The sequence below is a fragment of the Buteo buteo genome, chromosome 4 (genome assembly GCF_964188355.1).
Source record: "Buteo buteo chromosome 4, bButBut1.hap1.1, whole genome shotgun sequence".
Lineage (NCBI taxonomy): Eukaryota > Metazoa > Chordata > Aves > Accipitriformes > Accipitridae > Buteo > Buteo buteo.
The window spans coordinates 8,196,511-8,220,734 of NC_134174.1; positions in this window are offsets into that span (position 1 = coordinate 8,196,511).

Sequence of the window (24,224 nt, forward strand, 5' to 3'; positions counted from 1 at the left end):
GAAAACATTTATTCATTATTGGAATAATTGATATACAATATGTTACGAGTTAGAGATAATTCTTGGTCTCCAAATTGTATCAGCCACGATTGTGTGACTATCGTAATTTGTACAGAGTAACTTTGTCACATGAGTCAGATGGCTCTGCAGGACTTAAAACCATCACAATTCATCTACGTGGTGAATGGGAAGCTTTGATGTGTCAAAGACAGCAGAGGACCTAGTGGAGCTGGAGGATGTACAGAGAAAGGCAACTGAAGTCAAGGGGATGGAGCAGCTGCCTTACAAGGAGAGATGGGAACGGCTGGGACTCTTCAGTTTGGAGAAAAGACAGCTGAGAAGGGATATGACTGAGCTCTACCAGCTCACAAAGGTGGTGGGTAAGGTCAAAGGACAAAGTTTTCCACTCATCCCTCAATACTATAACCAGTGCAGCACCCCAAGAGCACCAACTGCTTCTTGGGGGGATCCGCTGAGCTGATGCACTGCTGCCAAGGATGCTCTGCCCAGGGACATGACAGCACCAGGGAAGACAAGCAGGCCTCCCAGGTAAAACAGTGGTCATGGCCAGAAGGAGGTAGAGAAAGACTTGCAAGTGGACCACTGATCTGAGCATTCAGGCATTTCTTATGTCCTTAATCCATTTGGCATGGGGTGCCCTTCACACAGGATAACTAACCTGTAAGCAGAATGAGTCCCAGTTGTATAGATTTCCACAGGCGTGAAAGAATATGCAAGTGACACCATCACAGATTTGTCCACCTTGATTTTGGTTTGAAGAGTTCAGCTCAAGTCCCACATCCCTGCTTATGTGCTTGGACTAGTACATGGATTCCTTCCTAGTCATGCAGGAGCTGGGCTTCCCAACATCAGAAATGCTATGAATTAAAAGTGGTAGAATGAGTAGAATTCTACTACTTTCATTAGCAGAATGAAAGAAACTCAAAAAGACAGTAAATCTGATTTAATTGCTGTATGCACAAAGGCTGAGCTATAGGACATTCTTGTGCCTATCTCTTTGGTCAGTAGCAAACATCAAGGAGTTCATTAATCAGCATGCTGCCTACCGCACTGTGTTTTATCTTCTCAGTTTGCTTTCCTGCTGTCCTGACACAGCTTTAAATTCCTCATGGTGCTGCTGAAGGTACTTCTCTTTCTCACCCACGCCTTCTCCTTTTGCTCCCCTGTGCCCTTTCACACTCTGAATATGCATTTGAACCTGGCAGACACAGATCACTGCTCTGCGACTGGGCTTTGACTTTTTTTCTTCCTTTTTTAATATTTTCTTCTTTTGCACCTGCAAATGACTGTGGGTGTGATTTTCTGTCATCAGTTATACAGGAGTATAATTTGTGCCTCTCAGAAGGCTTAGCAAAACTGCAGTCACTGCTTCATTTGTGCCCAGTTCTGAAAAACAAAACACACCTGCAATTACGTATCTGTGGGTGCAAATTATAAGGATAATGCTTAGACAAGTTTGGGAATTTTCCAGTGAGGCAACTTTTTGCTGGGAAACAAAGAAAACAAAACTGATCTACCTGGTCTGAGGGGGTTTTGTGGGAATGTTCACACTAGTTTCAACAATGATGGCATTTCTGGGCAAAACCATACAAAATGATAATCAGCTTGTCCCACCTCAGAATAGCAAGAACTCAGAATTTAGAGTTCTGAAGAACTCTTTTACTTAAGATGAGGGTGCCAACGCCAAATCCTGCTTTGCCTCATTCAGAACAAGTAATTGATTCTGAGGTCTCACATCTCCAGTGCATGCCCTGCCTGCGATGCTACCAATGATTCCTTCTCAGTGTCTTTGCTTGAAGTTGCCTCACCTAAAATACTGAGTCAGCTCTAGGAAGTCTGCTGACCGCCTCAGCACTCAAAGGATTTATTAAGACTGAAGGTCACAGCTGGGTCTTCACTTTGGCAGGATGAAGCCCCGGATGGTGCACACCCCAACCATTCTGACAAGCCATAAATGACTGAGTTGAGGTTCCAGGTGATCACCTCCCTCCAAATGTTGGCTTAGGGTTCTGGAGGGGTTCACACTAAGCAAAGAAACCCCCTCTAGTCTCTACAGCTTGTGCAATTGCCTAAAAGCATATTATCTTCAGGCAAAACCCAGAGACCTGGCTTTAGAACAAACCCTTTAGACTGAAAATGGTATAAAACTTTTCAAACACATTATGCATCACCCCGTGCATCCCATCTTCTTGAGGCAGAGCAAAAGAAAGCTTTGCTGGTGTTGGTTTCTTAGAATGTCTGTTAGTAACTATAAATAACTTTGAAATTCAGGCAGGGTTAGTCCAGATGGGTCTAGGTACTCCATGAGTATGCTGTGGGCCATATCTACCTCCTTTTTTTCCAGTAAGAGGACACATGCATGCATTTTTCTCCACGTGAGAAAACAGTGCATGTATTTTACAACCCATCTCCCTCTTCTTAGAAGACTTTAATCACATGAGAAGAAACCAGCTGGTCTAGCCTCCAACAAATAACCCCGGCCAGCTGCGGTTGAAGGAAACCTGGTGGCAAAGCCATATGAAGAGTTGTCTGTGGCTGTAAAGTGGGCTCCTGCTTCCCCTTCCATGCTGCAACATAGCTGAGGTGTGGAGATGAGGCCAAGGCAGGGAATGAGATATGTCTCTCACAAAGTTTTGCTGATGCAGGTCCTTCATCATGGATGTCCTCTCTTAGATTCAAGACTGAACTCAACAGCCCTGACCAGGTACCAGAGTGCTTTCCCCCACTGAAGCTGCAGGCTAGTCCTGACGTATTCGTAAATATCGTGAAAAGCTTTGGTGAAAAGAACGAGGAGTTTGGAAGGACTTTTTTTGTGTTAAGAGCCTCTTACTTCTAAAGAGCTAATCTGAACAGGATGAATCTTAACTCGGCCACTGCTGAGTCCTCTGAGCTTCACTGCTCAGTGACAGATGACATTTCTCCTCCAGCCTTGTCGAAAAAGAACAGCACTAAATTGAAGCTCTGTCTCATCATGCTTCATTAGAACATAATGAGGCAAAATTACAGGGGTTTCTGGCACCACTCAGCAATTCAACACCCTGATCCAACTCAAAGCCAGCAAAGTAAGAGAGCTACCAGCCCCTCCTGCAGCACCTGGCACCGGTTCGGGGTCAGCGCAGAAGATCCACTAAGGCTTTTCTAAGGGGTCTGCCACCAAGATGGCATCTGGCGTACCGACCAAATCATCCGAAGTATCCCCAAAGGGCCCAGGGCAGATGTAGCAGCTGAAAGACACCGGACCGGAGCTGCTCAGGAATTGCCATTCCTAAGGGCTGCAAGGGGTATTAATGGGCCCCATGTGCTACAGGAATGCAGAGCTCTGCGTGGGCTGCGAGATTTATGCTCTTGACATTGGGGGAACTTCCTGACTAAGAGCTAATTGCTTTGGACTGTGAGTGTCTCTGCTCTGAATTACTGTAACTTTATTGAACAGTAAACCTAAGGGAGCACCGAAGCCAAGGACAGACGGTCGTCCTCTGTAAGATGCCACTGGTTTAACCTCCCGTTTCTGAGGATGTGGAGCATGTAGTATTTTTGTTTAATGAAGTTCATATTTAGTTGTCAGTTAAGTGTCATAAAAAGATGAGATTGGTCTCATTATGGTTGTTTCCTAGTTTATGTCTTCAACAAGGACCAACAGTGAAGGTATGTGGAAGAATGTAGGAGCAGAGCAAAGCTATACCGGTTTCCCAGCTATGGCATGTGCCAAGCCACAGATAGTGTCTTTGTATTTTAGTAACCTTCAGTCATTTCAGTGATTTTTATGAATTTGTCCATTAATGAACTCATGTAAATGGCTGGCAGCCCAAACATCCCACAGCTCAACCAAACATTGTGTGAAGGACTATCTCCTTTTGTTTGTTTTCACTTGCTGTTTGCCAATCACTACACTTCCTACAAGGTATTTAGGTGATTGTGCGGGTTATAGTGTAGTTTAATTGACAATGATATACTTAGACAGAATAATATACTTGAAACCAGACTGAGAGATCCAACTGTCCCATTTTCTGTTCAGCTGTGACTGCTGACCATCAAATGTGAAGTTGAGCTCCCCATGGGGAAAGAATCAATGTATTTGAAGGATCTGCTTGAGGTGAGATCACCTGAAGACACAGACATTCACTCATAAGCTCAATGGTCCAAGAATTTTGCTTTTATCTGTGTAACCCATTGAGGTACTCGACAAAGGTGTGGATGCTCAGTGAAAGGAAACATGAAAGCAAGTAGAGGGACATACTGCAAAAGGAGAGGAAACCAGCTCTGTGAGAGGGAAAATGAGTGGCCCTGAAAAGATCTGGAGAAGGCACATGCACAGTGGTACAGTAATAGATGGAGATGTCAATGTGGTGGAGGGAAGAAAAAGAAACATAACGTTCAGTGATTTAGGTTGGTGTGTGCTCGGTTTGTAATGGTTTGATTTGAATGTGTACACAGAATTAAGAAAATCACAGACCATAAGAATGACAAAAACTGAGGAAAACAAGGTTGCTTTTGAAGGGACCCCCCCTCCTCTTGTCACCACATGGTTAACAGAACCTTTATTCCCCAGCCCCTTATTAACACAACATTTTCAGGCTCCACTGCGAACCTCGAATACTTCTAATTCATTCCTGTAGTTCCCTGAGCATTCAAACGAGACAGAAATTTAGTCAGTTAACTTATTTAGGAAGGCCTTCTCCTCTTTCCTGTGCTGCTCACATTGCAGTATATTGCTGGCATTGCTTAAAGTATTACTGGCAAATAATATTGCTTTGTGCATTATAAATAGAAATCAGGCAGCAAATGAGATTAAATGTGGACTGAAAGGCACAAATTCCTGAGCAGAACAGTCTGCATGTCTGACAGGAAATAGAAAAACTTTGTTAAGTTTGCCCATGACCAGCCTAATTTGATCTCAGATTTTTATTTTTTTGTAAATGTGGTATTACATGTCTACAAAATATAACAGCTTCTTGAAACCAAAACCAAAACTACCAATATAAGATCTCTTCAGGGCATCCCAAATTATTTAAAACTGAACTCATTTGAATTCTGCTTTTCCAGTGTTCCCATGCAACAGATAACAGTAAACAGCAAGTTAAAAATATACAACATTAGGGTTGTATGGGCAAAAAATAACAGCAGGCATCTGTGAAGGACACGTTAGCAACAAATCCCCGCTTTGGTGATAGATGACTTTCACTGGTAAGAAAGATTGTGGTGATGGGACGTGCTTCGATGACTATAGCCTGTTAAGCAGGGACAGAATCCACCTGCCTTGAAGAGGCAAGGAAATCTTTGGCAGCAGGCTGGCCAACTTGGTGAGTTTTTAAGCTGAAGGACTTGGGATGCAGGGTCCAAAGTGGCAGTGCCCACGCCATTGCAACCAACTGGGGAATAAGCCAGGCCAACCAGAGCAGCAACAAATGTTCCTTAGCTACCTCCCAAGACAAGAACCAGAAGACCAACCACCTCAAGTGTATGTATGCCAATGCACACAGCCTGGGGAACAAACAGGAGGAACTGGAGCCCTGTGCCCAGTCAGAAAGTTATGCATCGGTCTTACTTCAGTCCCTGGGAAAGTCATGGAACACGTCCTCCTGGGGGCTATCACAAGTCCAATGAAGCATGTGATTGGGAAAAGCCAGCACAGATTCACCAAGGGCAAATTAGAATTAGAATCATTAAGTTTGGAAAAGGCCTCTAGGATCATCAGGTCCAACTGTCAACCCAACACCATCATGCCCACTAAACCATGTCCTGAAGTGCCATGACTACAGGTTTTTTGAACACCTCCAGGGATGGTGACTCCACCACTTCCTTCGGCAGCCTGTTCCAATGCCTGACAACCCTTTCACTAAAGGAATTTTTTCTAATATCCAATCTAAACCTCCCCTGGTGCAACTTGAGGCCATTTCCTCTCGTCCTATCACTAGTTACTTGATAGAAGAGACCAGCACCCATCTTGCTTGACAAACCTGATCACCTTCTATGACAAAGTAACCTGCTACGTTGATGTGGCGTGAGCGGTGGACATCGTCTACCTACCTGGATTTCTCCAAGGCTTTCATTACGGTTTCTCACAGTCTCCTCCTAGAGAAACTGATGCGTTACGGTCTAGACAAGTGGTCTGTGCAATGGGTGGGGAGCTGGCTGCACTGAGCGTGGTGGTAAATAGCTCCTATTCAAACTGGCAGCCTGTCACAAGAGGGGTCCCCCAGGGATCGATATTGGGCCCAATGCTGTTTAATATCTTCATAAGTGATCTGGATGATGGGATCAAGTGTACCCTGATGAAGTTTGCTGATGATACCAAACTGAGTGGGGAAGTGGACACTTTGGAAGGAAGAGCCACCTTGCAGGAAGATCTGGATAGGCTGGAAGAGTGGGCTAACAAGAACCTTATGAAAATCAACAAAGACAGATGTAAGGACTTGCACCTGGGAAAACATAATCCAGAAGTGCAGCGCAGGCTGGGTTATACCCGGCTGGGGAGTAGCTCTGTGGAGGAGAACCTGGGGGTCCTGGTGGACAATAAGCATAATATGAGAAAGCAGTGTGCTGCTGCGGCAAAGCAAGCCAACAGGATGCCTGGTTGCATCAACAAGGGCATCACCAGCAGAGATAAAGAAGTCATTATCCCACTCTACTCAGCACTTGTCAGGCCACTCCTGGAGTACTGTGTTCAGTTTTGGTCCCTGCTACACAAAAAGATGTGGATAGGCTGGAGAGGGTCCAGAGAAGGGCCACAAAGATGATCAAAGGACTGGGAAGCCTGCCATATGAGGAAAGGCTGAGAGAACTGGATTCGGCCTTGACAAAAGAAGGATTAGGGAGACCTTATCACCATGTTCCAGTACTTAAAGCGTGGCTACAAAGAAGATGGAGAATCCCTTTTTGCAAGGAGTCACATAGAAAAGATGAGGGGTAATGGGTACAAGTTACTCCTGGGGACATTCTGATTGGACACAAGATGCTCTGCAGTGAGGTGGTGGGAAATCGTACCCATTTTTCAGGATTTTCACTTGCCATCAGGTTCTCTACTACTCGGGCATCTTCCACATTAAAAAAAGAAGCAGATGTAAAAGTCCTCATTGAACTTCTCTGAGTCTTCAGCTTTTTTTTATATATCTTGATTAATTTTATGGATTTTTTTTTAGTTTTGCTTCCAGTTGTAACTTTCACAAGAACATTGTGGATAGTTTTGGTGGCAATTAGAGTGAAGAATGTCAAGTTTCCGACAGCATCTATCATTTTCTGCTTCGGTAGCAAGGTCTTTTGGAAAATTAAGATTAATTTTCCCTGCTTCCTGGCTCCTAAATATAGCTCTTCCCTAACTGCACTGCAAGTTTATTTCACAGCTAAAAGCTCTCTGTTATCAATGATCTGTTCGTACCCCTCCTTTGCTTCTTCCTCAGCTTGCTTCCTCTTTGGCATTTTAGAGATTTAGCCACGCTAACAGTTTCCATATCAACACTCAACATGAGTTGCAAGAATCCAGTCTGGTAACTGCTAACTGGATGTTTCCTCTACAGGCATCTTTGGGGCTTTTTGTAAACCCAAAGCATCACAAAAACTTGTGTTAGAATCAGATAATTTTCAGTTTTGTACTGCAAAACTTGAAACATTTTCATTTTTTTCCATGAGATTCACATCAGAAGTTTCTTCGAAAATATGTTTCCTCCAAAAACATATTTTGGTTTGGAGAAGCCCAGCTTTTCTCTCCAGTTCTGCTGGAAAAGCAGGAGGAACCGATGTCAGCTTTGCTTTGCTGGAAAAAGCTATTGCAAATTCTGCTAGGGGATGAAGGGCTGCATGTATCCCCAAAGCAGAAGAAGTACGTAGAGTTCTGAGCTCTTCTTTAACTTGGCTGGACATGAACCTGCCCTGACCTGAAAGCCAAGTGGCTGAGCATTCCCAAACTCCTTGTCTTTGCAAGCCAAGCGCTCCTATTTCCCCGCTTTGTGTAGCAAAGCAGCAGCATCGAGTGCAGACACTCAGCACGGGTGCAGCGTTGAGGCACAGAAATTACAAAACAAGGACTGAATCACGCTTAGGGCTGTGCTGCAGTCAAAGAGGATCCTGTGCAGACGCAGAGACCTGGAGCTTATTTCATGATCGTGGCCTGGATCAGTGTACGTGATCCTACACCTGTGGCAAACTCCCGTTGATCTTCGTTATGCAGGATGAGGACGTGAATGAGCTGGGACTGAGGAAACACTTAACGCGCAAGAGAGCTTTATAAGTATTTTAATTACAACCCCTTGCTTTAAAAATGTAACCATGATCTACAGTGGTAATTTACACTGCAGATTTGTAGTAAAAGTATTGCACAGTCAGTGTGATATTGCAAATGGGAGTTTAATAATTGCTGATTACTTTAGAAAAGTTGTCTTGTAAGAAAGACATAGAAATAAGTGATAATCAAGGGCGAAGGGATTACTGCTGTTGATTTAAAGGCTTGCCGAGGCAGATTCGAAATCCCAAAGCTAGAACATTTGTTTTAGCAAATAAAAATGCAAAGAAGAACAGACTGGTGGAGTCCTTGTTCGAACAACTGGCAGGCAAGTAGCAATAAATCATGAAAAAAACATTTCCTAAACTTTCCCTTTTAATAAATTAGGTGTTGTTTGTAAAATAGCTTGGGAGAACATGTTAATACAGAACTGCTAGCTAGGTAACGAGCCAAATCCATCTCTGCATTTCGGCCGAATTGCACCAGGGATGAATTTGGCTCTGTCTCTCTATAAACATGAATCAAGCTGTTTGCATTTTGTCATTACACTATCCCTGACCCAAGAGGATACATTTCCCTGGCAACAACAATTAAGAGCCTGACAAAAACACCACACATTATCTGCATCATTTTTTTCTTCCTTAACAAAAGTTGTATTTTCCCACCCCAACCCCTCCCTAAGTAAGGAAGATTAAGGGGCCCTTCCAGTTTCCTGCAAAATCAGAGATAAAATTTCCACTGGTTTTGATAGCTACAGCAGAGCTTTCTTCATTTTGTAATTATTTATCGGATTGATAGGCTGAGCCAGGCAGCAGGCCCAGCTCCGTTGGCTGTGGTGCTCGCATTTTGGCTTATAAAACTTCTCTTGTCCACAGCAAATGCAAAGAGAAGAGGAAGGCTGCTGCACCAGTGATGCACTGGGACCCTTCTGGGTTCCAGGTGTTTGGGGGAGACGACAGCAACTAACGGGGATTTCTTTGGGAAATTCACCAAAAGTAAGAGCTACACATGTATTTTGGGATCACGCGCACGTATTTAAGCAAGAGACTCACAGTATGCATCAAGGCTTTCCTGCAAGCAGTTTTGGCCAAATGGATCCTGTCTATGGAAAAGTGTCTCCTCGGGCTGTGTGAAACAGCTGGCCCAGGTTTTGGGTCCTGCTCCCATAGACACTGCCTTAAATACAAGATACTCATGTATCTCACAGGCATTGCATGAAGGAATGGTATGTTTTGTGGATGTCTCTGTCTGACTGAGCTTGCCATCAGGAAAATGGGGTGACTGCTCTTTCCTTTCATTTGATAGTGGGATCTTTAGGATCGTCTCCCAGTTTGTATCTATACCTCAGATCCTGGATTCTGGCTAGCCCTTTAGGAGCAGCTGTAATCTTCACCACCATCCTTCTGACATGACAAATACAGAAAATCAGTATATATTCCCTCACGTCTTTATCCTCTGTAAAATATTTTGATGAATGTAAACCCTCTCCCAAACCATTATCAGACTTCCTTCCTAGTCCAATACAAACCAAGACTAAGTGTATAGCTAATAATTCTAGGAATTTCCATCATGGCTTTTCCCAGCTGAATATTACACATTAGGATAAGAGGAACAGCATGTGCATCAGTTATAACATACAAGATGCTACTTAGTGAGCGTCAGTAAACCTCTGCTCAGAGCTGTGCAGAATGCAATCCCTGTCTTTGAGGAATTTTGCATGCAAAAAAGCTTAGTCCTGTCAAACTTCATTTTCAGAGGAAACCTCATTGAGTGTTTCAGGGTTTACGCACCCAGGCTTTAGGCAATCACTGCATCTGTAAGCGGTGTATTTATTCCCTTGTAGTGAGCTGAGCTGATGACATGCAAACTGACTGTAAGAATGCTCAGCTCTGTTGGAGATAAAACCTGCTTCTGCTCACTTCAGAAGGCTGAACTAACTCCTAGCCTTTTAGCTGTCATTGCAAAGGGCCAGGAGCAGGTAACAGTCATCACATCCAGCCACTGCAGTCAATGGTACAAAAGAACAGTATTTCCATTGACTGCATCTGAGATACCCACTGAGGTGCCCTGTGAAGTTTTTACCTGACTGATGGTAAGTCAGCAAAATAGCAGGAGAAAAAACCAAAATCTGTTTTCCTCCCCTCTTGCTTGTTTTTGTGGCAACGTGATAATCCCACTATCAGGATCAGCAGCCCTTTTCCGTCAGCAAAACTAAGCAGTCATTACCACCACACCAAAAAAGAGCCCAAACCTGCTTTTCGCTGCTTTTGAGCGATAGGCTGGGAGGGATTTTCCACATCTGTTTCCTCCATTCACCTCTCGTTCACTGCCGTGGGGCAGGAAACTCATTGCTCTGTGCACCAGCTGCTGACCCCTCTGGGAGTCAGCCTTCAAGCAGGGCTGGAAGTCCTTCACACTTCATCTCCTGGAGCTTTCAAAACATAGATTGCTATTAAACCCAGCCCAACTTGCTGCATCAGGGCAGGAGGCTGAGCGGAGAGTGTGTTTACTTTGGGTATAGTAAAGAAAAAAGGAAAAGAAAAAAAAAGAAGAAGTCAGTGAAGGGAAGGGAAAAAAATGAAACCTGGCCTTACCAGGAATATTTCAATAGCTGCGCATGTCAGTGTGAGGAGTCAGCTCTTCCATGGGCATGCCCCGGCTGTCCTTTCACACTGTGCTACACATCAGTGCTACCAAGAGTTCCCTTATCGCCTGCCTCTGCTTGCTTCATAAATCTCCTCCAGGATGCCCTCTCTGCAGGAGGAGCCCTGTTTGAGTCATTCCTGCTACCGACAGGTCCCCGAAGGTCTGTCACCTGGATGGAACGACTCTAACGCCTTCCCTGGCACATCCCAAAGAGCCCAGCTCCACGGCAAGGTGGGCCCATCTCTGCCCTCTCCCCCTGACTCCCGTGAAGATCCCCTTCAACCTTTATGTGATTTGGGGTGCCGCCAGCCAGTGTCACCCCCAGCATGATCTGCCAGGAAACTCTCCCACTTGCTCCAGTGCTTCCTCACTGCCTGTGGCTGTCATCTTGCAAATGTGTTTGCCGTAGCAAGGATCTCTCTCTTTTTCTAAGGCTTCATAGCATAGAAAAACATGTTGTTCTTCCCCACCCATCCCCTCCTGAGAAAGAATGCTTATGAGCAATGAAAGATAAAGACTTGTCATTCAAAACCTCTTTTCCCAGTAACCTTTAGGCATCTGGCCTCTGTCTCTTACTGCAAAGCCAGATAAGTTCCCTTCCTGATTTCATCCAGCTCGTTTTCACACTTTCCAAAAGTTGAAACTTGCACGCTGACGAGCCCTTGAGACTGATTGAAAATAGACTGTGTTAAGCAAAAACACCAGCCAGGTCTTCACTGTGCAACAGCCTGTCCCAGAATCTCACACAGCACCTTGTCTAACACTAATTTGGTAGAGGCTGGCGTGTCACGTCAGAGGTCAGCTCTTCAGCTTGGGTCTCCCAGTGTGACTTCTGGGGGGCCCTACTGAAGGCTCACTCCCTTCATCAGCAAGGGATAGGAGACAAAAGGGGAAGGCGGTCATAATTTTCAGAGATTTATAGCTCCTACAGCAGAAAATGAGAAGGCAATACTGAATTGCATCCGTGAAGAATCCAACAGCTTCCTCGGCAAGCAGGCAGAGCGTGCAGAGAGACCACTGAGGTCTTTCTGGCAGTGTCGTGCCCTTCTGCAGGTGGTGGGGTGTGCACAGATGCCCACTTCTGGGTGGCAGAGGCGAGCGTGCAAGGCAAGCAGGAGAGCAAGAGATGCAAAGAGTCGTAGCAGAGCAAAGACACAACAAGGTGCTCTGAGAGAACATCGTGACTGCCTTCAACATTTGTTGCTTCATAAGCAAAAAATCAGTACGAGGCAGTGTTGTTTATCACACACTGCGAAGGATGTGCTTTCATCTTCACCTCACCCGGACCTTTTAATCCCTGATGTTCTCCTTAACGAGATGTGCTCTGAATGCTCAGCAAAGACAAGTGCAAATGCTTCCGCGGAGTGCGCAGAACTGCAGGGTTTAGTGTGGGGTGTTCACTATAGCTCTAGGATTATACACAATTAGACTGTCTAGACCACATTCAGAGGGGATGTGGATGGGGTGAGGATTACCAGCTGGGAAATCAGATATTCAGGAGAGGGTGGGGAGCTGGGTTGGGGTGGGAGAGGAAGCCAAGTGGAAATGTAAGAAAGCACCAGAAAAATTGCCACTGGGCTGGATTTATTGTACACCCTCAGCTTCCTTGCATTAGGTGTGTCCTGTGCTCCTACTGCAACATCTGAGCCTGTCTTTCTCCTTCCACATCCCTGTTAGCAAGGAAGGTGGCATTGCCTTCCATTAACGCTGGGCCAGTGAGACACAAATTGGGTGGTAATGTTCAGGTGTGCTGAGCTTCACCTCCTGTCTGCCTTCTGTATGTGTCCTGGTGCTTCAGAGACACCAAGCGTGGACGTCTCTTGGACACAAAAGCACGTGGTCCTCTACATGTGCCCATTTTGTCCTCTTGGTTCATACAGAAGGTCTGTGGCGGACAAAAACCTGAAGTCAGGTCCCCAGGCTGTTCTTCTAATCCTTGGACCATGTTTCCACCCATGTCCCTTCCCTTCCAATGGCCTCAGATGTTCACCTTATTGCCAGGTGTAGGAGTATTCCTAAAGAATTCAGTACAGAGTCACGATCTATTTGACATGTCACAGTGAGTACTTCTCACATTGAAAACAGAAAAATGTCCTGTTTTGTTCCTTTTGATGTTCCCTGCAGGCAACTGGGCTCAAATCAGTGCTGCGTATTGGAGAGATGCACAGAGGAGATGACTTGTCCCTCCTCAGCCTGAGGGTCATGGCACAAAGATTGGTCTTCCTAGGGCAAATCACAACAGCACTGAGTTCTTAGCATCCTGAGCTTTAATATCCCAGGGTTCCCCAGGGTGACAGGACCTCTCCTTCTCTTCTGCCTCCCTGGGGTATTCTCCAGGGAAGTAGGTGTAGATGAGCTTTGTGGACACTTTGCATGGGCTCTGCTGGAACATGGTGGCCACAGACCATCCTTGGTCGATCGCTCCTGTTCTTGCTCCTTTGCGTTGGACTGTGCTTTGCCTGGCACCGGTGTTTCGGAGCCAGATGGTCCTGCAACTTGTTGCTTCTTGCAGTTGGGCTCTGCCAGCCTGAGCAGACGGATTGGAGGGGCCTCGGTGAGAGCAGGAGCCGTTTTTGCTGAAGCGTAGGAGCTATTTTAAACACATCAGCAAAGTCTAGCGTGGAGAAGACCCTGCTGCCTCAGAAGCATATTTAGCCAATCTGATACTGAAACCTGACCATATTTTACAGAGCATATCATTTACCCAACTCCAGGCAGGTCCTGGGGTTGGGAAGCTTCATGCAGTTCCAGCCATTAGCAAGGACACCCTTTCTTCAAGCAACCAGTTGAGGAAAAACACATTTTTCACTGCATGAGCTGGAAAATGAAACACCTAAGTTCACCTGCTTCTTTATTTACTCCTCCATCAGTGCTGTTGGATGACCTGCAGGTACCTCTTGGCATTACTCTTGTCCTCTCCCACTCCTCTCACTGAAATAGGACAGAAGGTTGGGGGAAAAAATGAAATTTTTTTGCAGACCTGTTTAATCTGTCCATGCTAACCCCTGCACGCAGCAGCCCTGCATGCAGGTGTCCTGCCTGCTCTGACCCCAGAGGACAGGGAACCTTCATCCCTGCCTTTAACTATCTTGTCCTACACTCAGGGCATGCCTTTGTGCTGGGGACTGTGGGTGCTTTGATACTGTCTATAGCAGAAAATAAAGAAACTCATCTCTCTCTGCTCTCCTCAGTCCTTGCATTGCTGATATTACAGTCTCCAGCTCTTTGTAGTTTCCAGCATTACTCTTGGGCTCTGTGTAACTTCTCAGTGGTTTTCCCTGTCTCCTCTTGGCTCTAAGAGGAGATGTGCTATCACTCTCTGACATCCCGCTTTCTGCAGGGTGGATGCAGGAAATACTCTACTAATCTTTTTGGCACTAAGGAGGCACTTTCCAGTCCGAACAAACCCAGAGAGACTTTGGGTTTTATTCTCGCTGCATGACAAGCAGCAAGCACCATAGGTGTGGGGTGTTTGGGACATATCCCACTGCACCGCAGCTGGCAAAACAAATCTTTCCAGAAAGTTTTCACCACCTGCCCAGCTTCCTCCCTGCAGGAAATCCAGCCTCCCCCACTCCTGGAGACGATAGCCGGAGCTTTGTTTGCAGCTCCCCTTTCACAAATAAAACCAGCGCTGACTAGTAAACACAGTGCCACTGAACGTGCAAAGCAATACTCAAAGCTTGGAAGATAATGATATTCTTTTCTACTGAGTTGGGTAAGAGCATCTGCCAAATCCGGGAACTGCTTGCAAATAGCTCCTTGTTACTGTAATTTGCTTTCCAGCAGCACCCTAAAGCCCCAGCCGGGACTGAAGCTTTGCTGTGGGAGCAACGGCTTTGCCTTTGAAACCTGACCAAAGAGACACAGCAAAGCTACGGAGCCAAGGGATGGTCCCCGCTGACCACTGGCAGACCTTGAATCCAGCTCCCTTCTCCCCATATCAGCAGCTTTACCTAACGCTATATGGGTCCACATGCTCCATACCTGCTCTACAGCCCATACACATGCTCTGCTTCTTACGCTGTTATTGTAAGACTAGAGAGGCAGGGCCAGATCCAGCGTAGGTACAAACCTCACTCGTCAGGAAGAGTTTAGCTGCAGAGAGTGTGGTATGCAGATGGAAAAAAGGAATGTGAGGATCAGTGCATTTAATCTGTTCTGAAGTCCAGTTAGGTCAGTATCCAGTCTCCAAGTAAGGCTGAAACCAGTGGCTTCAAGAGCAGATAAGCATATCCCTTCAGCCATGAGGATTATATTTCTCTTCCAGAAGTGCTGATAACTTTAAAAACCTTAGATTTGGTCTTTTTATAGCTCTCCTGCCCTAACTGGTCTCATAGAAGCCCTGTATTTCCCAATAAAAAAAATAGACACTCAAGACTGAAGAATTTGAGAAATTTCAACATTATATGAACCTCAATTTACCTCCTCAGTATATAGTACTTATCATCTTGAGCTAAAAGAACGGAGACTGTAAGAGGAAGAAATAAAAGACTGATGTCAGATATTGGTAGGGCTGTAAGGGAACAAGCAAAGAGTGTTTGCTGGGACATGGCCATCACTGGGTACAGCCTGTTGCAGAGACACAAAGAATATGCCCAAAGTCCCACTCTCCAGGAGGACAGGAGTGGGAGCATCCCTCCTTACACAAGCAGATTCAGAGAAGGAAAGTTCACCTGGATCCTGCACACAGATGTTCCTGAAGTATGTCATGGCATGCAATATTTTTAGTACAAAATTTCCATTTAAAAATTTTTTTTAAGTCTTTTTTCCAAGAATTCTGTTAGCTTGGAGCTGCTGGAGAATCCAAAGTGAGAGATAGGTACCTGGACCAAGTCCATGGTGGCAAAGTGTCTGATCTCCCCACTGAGCCCAGGGAACAACCTAGTTCTGGAAAGGAAAAATCTGTGGGGTACAAAAGGCTGGAGAAAACTCCTTGGGCGAGCTTCCAGAAGAGGATTTCTATCTAGCAGGTCTGCCAAAGGTTCAATGCTACCTAAAGGCCATGCCGACAACAGATTGCTCCCCTGGAATTTGCCTTGGGAAACAACTTTTCTAATTAAAAGCAAAAGTTTTAAATGGTCAGAAGTTTTGCTAACTCTGTTTCATGGATACTGGTATTTTAAATGAGAGCATTAAATGCTCCAGTAAGACATTTTTGATGGCTAGGGATCTGTGGTGGTCCAAAAGGAATTTTAAAAGAAGCGATTTACATTTTCTATAAAAAAAGCAGGAGGTGAGGAAAGCTTCACTGAGCACAATGAAAGAGCTCTGGATTTATATGGAATAAAATAATAACCAGGCTGAACTGCCAAACCCGTTAATGACCACGTTCCCTTTCCAGAGATGGAAAAAAGAAGGACCAGCACCTTTTTTTTTTTAACCTCACATTTCCAGGAATCTCTTCGCTTTGTTTTTCACATCAGAATTAGAAGAGGTAGGGTTAAGATATTGAGATAAAGGTCATCCTTGAGTATATTTAGCCTGACTCAAAGTAGGAAATACCAGAAATCCCTCCAGATTCCCAGCTCCACTTGGCCATTTCAAGACACACAGATAAATCCCCCAACATCTGCTCGCTTATCAGCCACACCAAAGTGAAACCGCAAACCATCTGCTTTTTTGAAAAGCAATACCCAACGCAGTTTGCCCCTGCGTTGCCCACTGCTTCATGCCCCGCACCTTCTCCGTGCCAGCTGCCGAGGGCAGGGGACGGGATTCCGCAAAGGGACATCCCTGGATCCTCGGCAGCGCTTGCATCCAGTGGAGCTGCCAAGGAAACCCCTGCCTCTGTCTGTTCACCTTCAGATGAGCTACCATAAAGGCTCCTGTTCCCAGGGTGGCCAGGTCAGGGGATAGCTCACCTGCAAATAACATGGAGGGATCTGCTTTCTGAGCCCTGACGTGTTATGTGGTGTTTGTATTTTGGATGGAGTCACGTGTGCCATGGGTTGTTGTTTTAAATTACATTCAAGGTGTGTGATGTATGTTTGCATCCTGCGCTGCAGGAAGGCATTTTTTTAAAGCTATTATTTTTATCTCAATGTAAACAAATGGGCCGTAGTTTGGAAGGGTATCTGTGGTGCTGCTGATGCTTTGAGAAAAAAAAAATACTCAATTTTTGTTCCTGGAGGGTATGCCACATTGAGCGAGTTCCTTGTAATAAAACCCCCACACACCCTGCGCCCTTTCTCCCCCTTTATTTCCAGCATTCCCTGTGATTTTACAGCTTTCCATTTGTACACAGCATTGCAGAGAGAAACACACATGGACCCTAAGATGTGGGTGCTATGTAAAAGGGATGGAAACAGAATCCAGATCTTCCTGCCCACAGCCTCACGCTTTTGTTGCCAGGTCATGAGTGGCTCTACCATCGGTCGCACACACAAATTAAACTGCACACGTGCTTAGGGGGAGTGGAAGGGAGGTAAATCTGGAACATGGGGTATTTTCTGGTTTGCAAGACCCAAATCCATCTCCGGTTGAACTCCGCTTGGCACCAGTGGGTTACTTCAGCAAAATACTTTTTTAGACCCTGCTCCATTTCTCATTTTTTAACCTGCCGCTCCACTTCTGCTCAAGCAGCTTTTGTGCCAAGGATATAAACAACTTGGCCAGTTTAGGCTTTTCTCATGTTAGCTGCTATCTTAGAAAAGGACAAAATTCCAGATGACAAAGTATTTCATTCTCTGATAGCTGAAGAAGGAAGTTGTGGCTTAATGGAGAAACCCTGCGAGAAGGAGAAAACCATGAGCAGAGGACAGACCTGCTGAACCGGGCAAATCGTGTCTGTTTTGCCACTAAGCAGCAATGCAGTTGCTTCAGCGCTGGTTAAAAATACCTGTGGCTTGATCCTGCTGCAATCAAAGGAAGTCCAGCCTGGGTTAAGAAAGGGATTTCAAAAAAATCATTTTGCAATGGTGCAGATGTTTACTTTAGTGTCACCGGCAGCACAGGCTGGCCTGAAAGGCAGCAGAAATGAACACACGCCCATGTCTTACTGGGCAGCTCACCATACAGCGTTGGCATTTCCATCTTCTTTATCACTGCAAGTGGATTTAAGCACCTTTGTTCTCCGACCCTGGTGCAGAAGCAGATGAGCAGCCCGTCCAGTTGGAGTCCTTTAATATCTTAAAGTACTGCAGCTACATCAACTTGCCTGTTACCTGCACACTGTCTGATTTTTGCTCAGAAATGTGCTTTCTGCTTTGCTTGGATGGCGGCCAGTTCACTTGTGGTGCAGCGTGTAACCACACCATGGCAGCAAGAAGAGAGGAGCCACCCTGTGGATTTTCTTTAGCAAGAAGCCAGAACACTGTTTTTCCTTTGGTTTCCTACTTTGGCTTTGCTTTCAAGGTCTGCGGAGGAGGAATGGGTGATTTTAGGCTGGTCTGTGGAGTTTACCTTTCCCCAGATGCCACGTCCCCGTGGCACTGATAGCCGGTGCCAGCGTTGCTCCTGGCGTCTGTGCTGGGAGAAGTGCCCAACGACGGGGCTTGTGAAGATGCAGTTGCAAAGCGGTGGTGAGAAGGCTGCCGAAACTTGCTCTTTGTATTGCATGGGGCTCATGCTAAAGCCATCGGCGTGGATCCCTATGCCACAGAGGTTTAAGCCGTGGCCCAGAGCTAAGGAGGGACCTGTCACCGCAGAGCAAGAGGAGGGACAGTGTGACAGCCTGTCGGGGAATGCAACGAGTCTACTGAATTCCTGACAGTTCGAGAACAGCGCGACCTTGAGCAGCTTGTAGTATATCCTTGAAGAGTCTGGAAAGATGCGAGAAGACCAGTACAAAAACAAGATAGTGATAAGAAGAACCGTCCTAACGAACTCACCAATCATGAATTGTTAGTTACTAACCAAACCAATCATATACTAACACATACTCTAAAGAAGGGTATAAAAAGGTGTGTTAGAACAATAAAGTAGCCATCTTGCGTGATCTATTACTTGTCGTGTCCGTCTCTACCGCGACAACAGCCCGCTCCAGCCCAGCGAGTGAAGATGGAGCAGGCCTCCTGCAGCGAGGTTAGAAGACATTAAGATGAGGAATTTGTGGCAGAGCTTCCCCTCCCCTTTCGCTCCCCAAGCAGCGAAATGCCCTCTCCTCTTCCTCCTGGCTCTGCCTGGGGGTGCAATGGACCCCAGCTGCTCCTTCTTCCACTCCTCCCTTCCTTCTTTGCAGCTTGCTGGGACCTGCATATCCACCAGTAGGGTCCACAGCAACATATGGGTACTGCCTGGAGGCAGAGTTAACCCCTTTTTGCCAGTAACAGGTCATGGGCAATCCCAGCAGTGGAAGATATTAATCTAGTCCTTACCTAGAGGTAAGTCTAAGTTAGCGCCGAGGGGAAAAATCCCTCTGCCTCAGCATGGAGGACCCAGAAACCAGCTTCACAGCCACCCAGCACATCTCCTACCAGCTTCACCCCAGCATCACGTCCAACCCCACAGAGGTCTGGATGGGGAAAGACTGTTCTGTGCTGCAGATTCATTTGCAGACAGATGCGGATGGCAGCTGGACATCAAAGTGGTTCCCGGAGCTTCAGTCTCTCCTCCCAGTTCCTCTTGGCATCTTGCTGGTCCTGAACTGGGTTTCGTTCAGATATTTATGAAAAACAACTCTTTTGTTGTTTTTTTTTTAAAGAGTATTTTCTTCACAGACTTCCATTTCTTTCGGCGCCATCCTGTTTTTAAGCCAGGAAAATATGCGGTTTTTCATTTTTAAAAATGACACATTCCCGTGAGCAATGCTAAAAAACAATAACAAAATGATGTCTGAACTTTTCACTTTACATGGAAAATATTTGCTATTCTTCTGCTCAGAAAATTAAATGAGTCTTGCTCAGGTTCTTTCTTTAGAAGAATTTAGATAAATCACAATTCAGAGGGCAACTTTTCAGCTCAGTATTGATCTCCAGTTGACTCTTCATACACCAGTCCCAGAGCTGTGCGCTGCTCAGAGCATCTCTGCTCACTAATTTGTCTGCTGGATCACAAATGCAAGAGCCAGAAGGTTCGCTTTCATTTCTCTGCCACAAAAAATAAAAGCAACCTTGTGACTGATTCTAACTGATGAACGCTAAAAGCTACATCGGTAAAAATGTTTTGTTTCATTGCTGCTTCCTTACAACGCTGCCTCTGGGACATGGCACAGACGTTGCACATGAACCCCCTGTGTCAATGCCGGGCAGATTCAGTGCTGACACGAGTGGGGAAGATGGGAGAGCTTTTTTTTACGCTTTTTTTTCCACGCTTTTTTCCCCCTACACTTTTTCCATGGCCGCATCAGCTCACACGCAATTCCTCAGCAGCTTTGTCCTACTGCATTGCCCCGACCAGCGTGGGCTGCAGCAGCAGCTCAGTCGATGCTGTGGCGTTTTCCCCTCTCCAGTCCCAGCATCCTAAATCTCAGCATCTGCGGCTGGTAACAAGGGCTTGTATTATCATAAATAAACTGGTGGTTCAGGTTAGAGCTCACATATGTTCCAGCACTGGATATTACCGAGAGATTAATTCACTTGCCCAGAAAATTTTAAACACTCTAAATAGATGCCCAGGCAGCTTTTTCCAGGGTTCTTTTCCAGCTCTGATCTCTCACTTGCCGTCTGGGTGGGCCCATATGAAATGCTGGCCCCACTTCAATCTATAACCACAGATTTGTGAGAATGTTTTATTTTATTGCTCTGCTTATAGCAAACCAGGCAGAGAGGGAAAGGCAGAGGAGACCCTACACAGCCGAAACCTGTGCTGGCCTCTTGGGTTTTTTGCCTTATCTAGAAAGCCACAAGGGTAAGATCTAATACCTCTGGGTCCAACCTCACACACAGAGCTCCCGTGGCATCGACGCATGCTCAGCACTTGTAAAGATTATGGGAATCCGTGATAATAAGCATCTGTGCAAGAAATATGGATGTTCACAGCTGTACCCATCCAGGATCACACTCATCTAGGATCTCATCCCTCCCGCTGCTGGCAGGTGGAGTCCATGTCTCAGAAGATGAGGGCATTTCACTGAGACGTCCTTCCACCCAACCAGCTGCTACATCATGTGACTAACAGAATTCATATGGTTTTACCAAATCACCCCAAATTTCAAAACAGTCTGGTTACAGGACCAGATTAACCACCCCTCTGAGTTTTGAGTCTACAAAACAGCTAGACCTGCTAAGTGACAGTAATATTGATGATGGATGCTCTATTAGCAGGCCTGAAATCTTCTCTTTTTAGGGTATACCTGTTGTCCACTCCCCCCAACACATGTGTGGGAGCAGGAGGTGTACAAGACTCCCGAAAACAAGTCTGGGCAGGCAAGGGCAGGAAAACAGGAGCTTTCCATGAAAACAAGCTCAGAGTGGCGCGGAACAGATACTGCTGGATACCTTTTTAACAGACATTTTAGGAACTGCCAATGATTTTAACAGCCAGATCTACCAAACTGGAGTTAACAACCTTCAGCCTGGCCATGATTCATATCCAAAACTTTATAGAGAGATTTCATGGCCCATCATTTCTTGTTAGCGAAAAGAGAATGAAGTTCTTTAAAGGAGGAGATGGACAAATTCCTCTTCATTCACGCTGTAAGAACATGTCTCTGCAGTGTATGGATTGAAGGAGAGATCAAATACTGCATGTACACATAGTCACTATCTTTTGCAAGGGATGAGGTCAAAGGCTTTTTTAATTGCATTAGCTGCAAATGTCTGTCCCATAGAACCACTGCGTTAGCAAATTGAAACAAATCCCAAGATGATAGGCTGTAATAGACATGCAACAAGTCCCAGGTCTGTTATCACAGATCTCGCTCTCTTGTATTTGCCATGATCTGAATGTCATCACATTATCATCCCAGCTCAGGCCAATTTAGAAAAGACAGGTTTTAGTTTGCACCACAGAGTGGATGCAAGCTCTGCACATCACTTATACCTGGTAAGGGTTCATTTTCCAAGACTGGCAAATCCAGCTCTTTCTGTGACTCCTCTTCTTCTTCATCGTCTTCTTCCTTTTATGTTGCATTTCCCAAGAGAAAGCAGAAAAAAAAAAGAAAGAAAATGCAAACCATTAAACTGTTTGTCAGAAAGAGGCAGAAAATTTTGAATGGTACTAATACCAAATAGAAACATGGATTACATCAAAAACATCTTTCATCAGTCTTGTAATTCATGCCTAGCATGAAAGCAAGCCTCCTAACAACCCTGTGTCGGACATCATTTCCCCAGAACACCACTAATGCAGATGGAGAATGTGAAACTCAGGAAGCATATGAAACCTCACAAAACTCACCCAGCATTTGAATGGTAGAGCTGGCTGGAGATGAAAATCCAAGATTTAATCTTGACATTAAAACCCAGTGTTGCCTGTCTCATGCTCCAGCTGAAGATATTAAGCTTCTCTGTCCATTTCAGAAGAGAAATAAAGTTTTATTAGAACTATTCAACTTTTCCTTATTAAAATACTAACCCCATTCATTTGAAAATCCCATTGATGCCAAACACAGAACAAAGCAAAAGGCAGAATTGTTTTTTCTTCTGGGACTTTGTCCCTTGGGAAGTGAATGTCTTCAGCATTCAGAGGAAAATTCCAGAAACATTCTGACTTGCCATGTCCCAAAGCTTAGTTAAGAGAAGCAACCCAGTATTTTCCATAAATGGGTTTACATAAGTAATGGTGTAATCTAATGGCCTCTGATGCTGTCTGTGCAGTACACATAGGGCTGCATTTGGTGGGGTGGAAATAGCTTCGTTATTGCAGTTTGCAGAATGAGGTGAAGGTGGGACTGGGAATGGAGGATCATCATAGGACTGTGGAGGTGACAGTGCAAGTCCCTGGCTCCACATCAGCCTTCTTACATGTCTGGGGCAAGTTGGCCCAAGAAGGACCCCTCTCTCTTCAGTTCTATCTGCCTCAAGTCTACCCTAAGTTTGCTCTGTAGGCTCTAGAGACAGGCACCTCCAGCTGGTGACTCGTCCCATCTAAGAGAGTCACCCAAGATAAGTGAGGTGAGTCTGGAGACAGTTTAGGATGAACACCAGAGACTATCCTGGGACAGAGACACAGCTGTCAGATGTCTTGAGCAAGATCAGATGGGCCCTGCCCTCTACTGCATCAGCAATAGTGTGGCCAGCAGGACCAGGGCAGTGATCGTGCCCCTGTATTGGCATGGGTGAGGCCGCACCTCGAGTCCTGGGTTCAGTTTTGGGCCCCTCGCTACAGGAAAGACATTGAGGTCCAGAGAAGGGCAACAAAGCTGGTGAAGGGTCCAGAGAGCAAGTCTTATGAGGACCGGCTGAGGGAACTGGGGTTGTTTAGGCTGGAGAAGAGGAGGCTGAGGGGAGACCTGATCGCTCTCTACAGCTACCTGAAAGGGGGTTGTAGCCAGGTGGGTGCTGGTCTCTTTTCCCAAGTAACAAGTGTTAGGATGAGAGGAAATGGCCTGAAGTTGCACCAGGGGATGTTTAGATTGGATATTAGGAAAAATTTCTTCACTGAAAGGGTTGTCAAGCCCTGGAACAGGCTGTCCAGGGAAGTGGTGGCGTCACCATCCCTGGAGGTATTTAAAAGACGTGTAGATGTGGTGCTTAGGGACATGGTTTAGTGGTGGACTTGGCAGTGCTACGTTGATAGTTGGACTCAATGATCTTAAAGGTCTTTTACAACCTAAATGATTCCATGATTCTATGATTCTATACTGTGACATAAATCAGTGCTAAATGGATGGAGCTTTGCAGCTCTTCAAGACTGCAGCCAGATACAGTGAAAACTGGTCTGCAATTAACATAGTGAGGTTTAATTGCAGATAAGCAGAAATTAAGATTTTTCTTTCAGCACTTTCAAGTCTCTTGGGGTAATGCCCTGTCAGAAGTGTCCATGTGATTTAAAAGGGGAAAAGGAGGGACACGTTCAAGAGACTGGATGGAGGTTTGAGTGCGTGACAGAAGCAGGTTTCATGGTGTCAGCCTGGAAGATGAAAGTTGCTGTGGGAAACTCAGAACAGGTTTGATAACACAGCCCATAACCCTTCCTTGGTGTAAATAGTGTTCTTGTATTTAAAATACCAAGTGCCTTTTTTGCTTTATTTTGCTTCATTACAGCCAATGGCACAGACAGCTTGACCTTATGTGGCAAATACTGCCAAGCAGATATTCATCAAGAAACCCAAAAAGGCGTGATTCCATCCAACCTATCAAGATGGACAAAAATACCATCATCAGAGCTTTCTCAGCAGCAACGGCAAAAGGATATAGCGTGGGTCATGCATCACGTCAATGTGTTTTTCTCACCATGGCACGGCCCAGCAGTCAGCCTGCGGTCTGGGTTTCATCCCCTCCTGCTCACACGCTCCCAT